Here is a 6,613-nt window from a genome sequence, read left to right on the forward strand (position 1 = left end):
ACCGCTGTTCAAATGCACTTTCGATTGCATCATTTATGTATAAATGTTTTCCATCTGAAAGGACTAAATATTAAATGAAACAAATGACAATAAAATGCAAAGTAATCTCTTCGGTAAACAAAATACTTTTTGAATGTAACTGCACAAATGACCAATTATTTAAATTGTAACTGTAATGGAATACAGTTACTTAGATTTTATATTTTAAATATGTAATCCCGTTACATGTATTCCGTTACTCCCCAACCCTGGTACATATATGTACAAATACAAATCTGTTATATACAGATAGTGCAAGGGAATGTAATGGCAGAAGAGATAGGAGATGTTAGATAAATATAAATATACTAAGCTGTGTATTGCACATAATTATTGCTCAATGGGGCAGTTTTAACTGCTCATGAGATGGCTAGCCTGAGGGAAAAAACCGTTCTTTTGCCTGACAGTTCTGGTGCTCAGTGCTCTGTAGCACCGGCCAGAAGGCAACAGTTCAAAAAGGTTGTGGGCTGGGTGAGTGGGGTTCAGAGTGATTATTCCTGCCCTTTTCCTCACTTTGGAAGTGTACAGTTCTTAAAGAGAGGGCAGGGGGCAACCAATAATCCACTCAGTAGTCCGAAGTCCTTTGTAGTCTTCTGATGTCCGATTTCATAGCTGTACCAAACCATAAAGTTATTGAAGTGCAGAGGACAGACTCAATGACTGCTGAGTAGAAATGGATTAGCAGCGCCTGTGGCAGGTTGAACTTCCTCAACTGGGGAAGGAAGTACAATCTCTACTGGGCATTTTTCACAATGGAGTCAATGTGGGTCTCCCACTTCAGGTCCTGTGAGATGGTAGAGCCCAGGAACCTGAATGACTCCACTGCTGCCACAGTGCTGTTCAGAATGGTGAGCAGGGTCAATGTTGGGGTGTTCTTCCTGAAGTCCACAATCAACTCCATTGTTTTGAGTGTGTTCAGCTCCAGGTTGTTTTGACTTCTCCAGACAGCCATCTGTTCAACCTCTCTTCTGTATGCAGACTCATCATCATCTTGGATGAGGCCGATGACAGTAGTGTACCTGGGGGGCTATAATCCATAATAACCTGTATGATGTAATTACTATAATTTCTTGTATGACTCTAGTAATGGAAAAAGAGGAGGTTGATATCCGAGGCTGTGTTTGAAGGGTGACAGTCCCGTAGATGACACTGGCAGAGAGTTATGGACATACTCGTCCCAAACTAGATCTTGACACAAGGATGACTTATTATTAGACTCAACACAGCATAGAGCCTTTTCCAGATCCTGATTAGCCTGCTAGGCCTGCCCATTTGTCTAGGGATGGAACCCAGACAAAAGACTCACAGTAGCCCCCAGCAACCAACAGAATTCTGTGCAAAATTTAGATACAAATTGGGGCCCCCTGTTGGAAACCACATCAACTGCCAGGCCATGGATGCGGAAGATGTGATTAATGACAGAAACTGCTGTCTCTCTCCCTGATTGTAATAAGCCACATTCAAGAACTGGTCCACGATGGTTTACCATGGGATGGAGGCAATCCCGTAACGAATTCCATGGCAATATTGGACCAGGGTCTCAAAAGCACTGACAGCGGATGGAGAAGCCCCACCAGGGGACGACTGGAAGTCTTACCATAAGCACAGACTGAACAGGCCAACACGAACTGATGGACATCCTGTGCCATGGAGGGCCATGGTGCAAGCAGCCATCAGTAGGCAGGCCACATTGGAGGACCTGAGTCTGGACCAACTGAGGCACAAACAGCAGGCTTTCTGGGCATGCCACGGGAGGAGTGACACCACACAAGGCAGAGCAGATTTTAGACTCAACCTCCCAAGATACTGCTGCAACCACCCTAGTGGCTGGCACAATGGTAACAAGGGAGCCTGAGTCATCAAAAACTTTAAACTGTTGAGAGAGAGTGTCGGATTTAATATTTTTGGAACCGGGGTGATAGGAAATAACAAAATTTAAAAATTAAATTGCCTAAAAGAATACCCAGCGAGCCTGTGTAGAATTCAGGCATATAGTGGTGCAAATATATTCAAGATTTTTGTGGTGGTTCCAGACTACAAAAGGAACTTTAGAACCCTCCAACCAGTGATACCATTCCCCCAAAGCTAACCTGACAACCAACAACTCCCGTCGTGATTTCATTTTGCAGATGAGAGACGATGATTTCCTGTCCGAGGTGGACCGCTGAGAGAGCACGGCTCTGACCGCCACCTCTGACACATCAACCTCCACCACAAACTGATGAGAAAGGTCAGGAGTAACAAGAATACGTGCCGAAACGAGGTAATCATTTATCTTTTGGACTGCAGACTTGGCCTGCGAAGACCAATGAAATTTAGATTTGGTGGAGGTCAAATCCGTTTGGGGGGCGGCCACACTAAAATTATGAACAAAATATCAGTAAACATTGGCAAACCCCAGAAATCTCTGCAGGGCCTTGCAAGAGTCTGGGATTGGCCAACTGGAGACAGCGCTCATCTTTGCAAGATCTGCCTGGATTCCGTCAGATGAAATAATGAACCCCAGAGGATTGGAATGGAACTGACTGCGCATGAAAGACACACTTCTCCACCATAACGAAAACTTGGTTCTCTAGCAGCCGCTGAAGCACTCGCCTGATGTGCCAGACATGTTCTTGTAGATTATGGGAGAAGATCAGAATGACATCCAAGTACACAAATACAAATCAATCAACCATGTCACACAGCACGTCATTGACGAGTGCCCGGAAGACGGCCGGGGCATTGGAAAGACCAAAGGGCATAATCAAATATTCAAAATGCCCAGTGGGTGTGTTGAAGGCCTTCTTCCACTCATCGCCCTCCTTAATCCACACAAGATGGTAGGTGTTGTGGAGGCCCAACTTCCTGAAGACAGCCACGCCCTGCAAGAGTTCGAAGGTGGAGGACATTGACGGCAAAGTATAAACATTCTTTATCGTGATGTCATTCAGCCCTCGATAAACTATGCAGGGATGAAGTGAACCATCCTTCTGCACCACAAAGAATACCGCCCCGGCTGGGTAAGAGGAAGGTCGAATGACTCCTCAATATATTTACCTATGGCCTCCTTCTCTAGGCCGGAGAGCGAATAGAGATAACTTTGTGGCAGAGACGAACCAGGCAGTAGTTCAGGGCACAGTCATACGGGCGATGCGGAGGAAGAGATGCAGCCCCAGACCTGCTGAACACTGCCCTCAGATTGTGGTATGTCATGGGCACCCCCGACAAGTCGACAGGTTTGTCCTGTAACAACGAACAAGACAAAACAGGAGAAACAGCAGAACCAAGACAATGGGCAAGACAAAAGGGGCTCCAGGATAATTTGAAAAGACTAAAAACACAGAATTTTCAGTCCAAGAAATATGATGATTGTGCTTTATCCGCCATGGGTGCCAAGGGACCACAAGAGTTGATAAAGACTTGATAAGATAGAAGACAACTTTTTCCAAATGTTTACCAGAAATGCACTAGATAGAACACTCTGGCCAAAGGAGAGCCACTGAGCGTTCATGCAGAGTGTGGAGCATCAAGTTAGACAGTGTGGACTTTCCACTTGATGGACAACTTACCTTCGGCTCCCGAGTCTATAAACGCAGAGCACTGGTGAGAACCACTGTCCCATTGCAGCCTGGCCGGGAGGAGAGTGCATGAAAAAGAGGATTTACTCCACAGAGTTCTGCTCACCAGTAACCTCTTCTCTACTGATGAGCTCTGGCTTTAATGGGCAGTCAGCGGAGAAATTACCGGCTCATCCACAGTACAGGCACCCGGATTGAAACGAATCACTACGCGACCACGAGGACTTAAAAGCGCATTGGGAATTGGGCATTCCAAATTGGAAAAAAAAAAAGGATGCTTTGATTTGTTTACTGGAAAACAAGACTAAAATACTGATTAGGAAAATGATTTTGTTGTTGTTGTTTTTTTTTGTTTGTTTTTTTTTTGTAGTGTTTGCCACTGCCTTTAGAACTACATTTCAAAATAAACATTTAGTGCTACATTTCAAGACATGATGTGTATGTGAAGATGTGGGACATTATCATGACCAGTACAATTGTTGCTCTGTGTGTAATCAGGAAGTGTCATATGTACAGTAGTTCATGCTTTGAGTTTTCAGGCTGGTGGTACTCTGACTGATTTACCCACTAAATGGCACGTGTGAGTGTTGAATCTGTCTCCATGCAGCTCGGGCACAGCATACCATTAGCAATATTAATATGGAATATGAACTTACTGCTGACAAATTTTTTTATAGTATGTCAGAGATATGTGGGCCAGCTTTCCATAAAGCCTTCCATCACAATAATTAATTGATGTAATTAAAAAAAAGGTTGATACAAGATGTTTCAGACATATATTACAGAAAAGCTGCACACTGGAGTGTGTGGCCGAGGAATCGATCATGAGCTTCCTGCCAGAGTGCACCAAACACCAAAGACCTTTGTAGACAGGAGAGCTGATCCTTTTCTAAACAGGTGCCACTGCTATCATCTCCACCAGTGGATCACAACTGGTTTTGCTTTCTCAAGTGGCGACCAGACAATGGCAAAATTATTGACATAATTAAGAAATTCTTGAATTTCAATGGTTTCATCCTTGCTGCAAATGAACCCGTATTTAATGTATTTTGAGTGGTTTTCTTTTACCTTGGATAGATTTGTTCATTACTTTCGAGGATGATGGCATGTCACGCAACCTCTCCATGTTGGCATCTACCTAATTTGGCAAGCTTCAACCAAGTGACGGATGAATCTACAGCAAAATAGTGGAATCCAGTTAGACACACATCCTTCAGCTTCAACAACAAAGACATTGGAAGTGTTTTCTCCTCCCTTTCTATGCATGATTACAATATGTTTATTGCTTTTTATTTTCAGTTGTAGTGTTTTCCCCCCATGCTGTATAAGAACAGACATGTGACCCTTCATGTCACATGGGGGGGGGGGGGTTACTTCTTGTAAAACTATTTTCTGTTGGTCATCAACTGTGGGAACATTACAACAGTCATATTTGGTGATGCCTTTGGGTCCATGTGTCAGAATCTGTCCTGACCTTTCAGTCATTACAAACTTTACACTATGACTGAATCAAACTATGATAAAACCTTTTAAGGTGTCTTTGGACTACCTCAAAAGTCTGTATAAAGATGCAATACTAGACAAAGCCAAACTAAAAAATATACCCACTCTGACACACCGCAGCCCCTAGTATCATGACAATAAATATGTTCCTTTGTTTTCTGTCAGCTTAACCAGCAGTGTGTGTGAATCAACCAGTGGTAGTCAAAACTATAGTCTGGCACAGCTCAGTTTGTTTTAATTAAATTGGTTTAACTTGTGTTCCAAGAGAGAGAGAGGTTAAAGAGCTCTTTTTAATAAGTGCAAATATAGAGATTAACAGAAAAATGGATGTAATTGAAGGGACAACAACAAAAATGGTGCTATTACAGAGAGACTTTGGGTTTGTTGCGTACAAAGGGAGAAGAAACAGGTGACAGCTGAGCTCAAAAGTCTGAAATGGTTGTGTCTAAAATCAAAAGACCACACAGATGTATGGAGTGATGCCCAAGTGATTTATTTATTTATTTATAGGAAAATTTGGTCAGCTTAGTAAATCTTAATATTTTTAAAATATTTATCCAATCTGTAAATTTTTGATACGGAAAACATTAAAATAATCAGAGCCACAGAAGGCAACATGCTATCATAAATGTAACTGAGTGTGTTATGTAGCACACATAGGGTACAACAGGGCACACCTTAAGGAACATTTTCTTTTTTCAGGTCACAAAATGTATCAAGATAAAAAAATAAATAAAAAAAAAAGATTTATTTTTATTGGACATTGATGGAACAACATAACTTGTGTGAAAATAAATAATAACAGAAAGTTTTTTCAATAAAAATTCATTTAAAAAAAAAAAGGTGGCGAGGGGGCCTTATACCCCACACTTGTGATGTTAAAGTGATGTTGTGTAGATACAGGAACAATTGTTGTTCAGTTATTGCGCAACATTTGTCAACTAATGCAAATAATTTTGAGACAGCAAGATGCCTTTTTGAGTAACAAGTTAAGATAATGATTTTTCAAAATAACCATTTCAGAAAAGGGTTAACTTTTTCACTTAATTTCAACCAAATTTGGCATTTCACAACATCTCAAGTATTCTATAAACAAATGAATCTCCATTGGGATTGGATCAGTCAGTGTGAGCCCAATTTGAGCATTGTTCATAACTAATCTGTTCACCTCTCTTAAGAAAAACAATGTGTTTTATGGAAGCCTTTATCCTTTATCCGTTTTGGAAAGTTATTAAAAAACTTTTGATTTAATCACCTTGAACAAAACTGAAAATAACAAAAAGTACACAGACTAAACAGGTGTTTAGAAAAGTGCTGCGGTAGAAGTTTTTGTTGCTATTTGTTTTGGGAGAAAATCAAATCAAATGTGTCTTTTACCCTAAGGTCCTTTAGCCCTGTTGTACATAATTAAATAGCATACAGAATCAGTAAACCCCAATTTCACATTTTCATATTTTGTGTTTATCATTTCATGTTTTTATAATCATATTTATTTCCAACGGTAAATCCTG

Source organism: Myxocyprinus asiaticus, chromosome 36 (assembly GCF_019703515.2).
Source record: "Myxocyprinus asiaticus isolate MX2 ecotype Aquarium Trade chromosome 36, UBuf_Myxa_2, whole genome shotgun sequence".
Lineage (NCBI taxonomy): Eukaryota > Metazoa > Chordata > Actinopteri > Cypriniformes > Catostomidae > Myxocyprinus > Myxocyprinus asiaticus.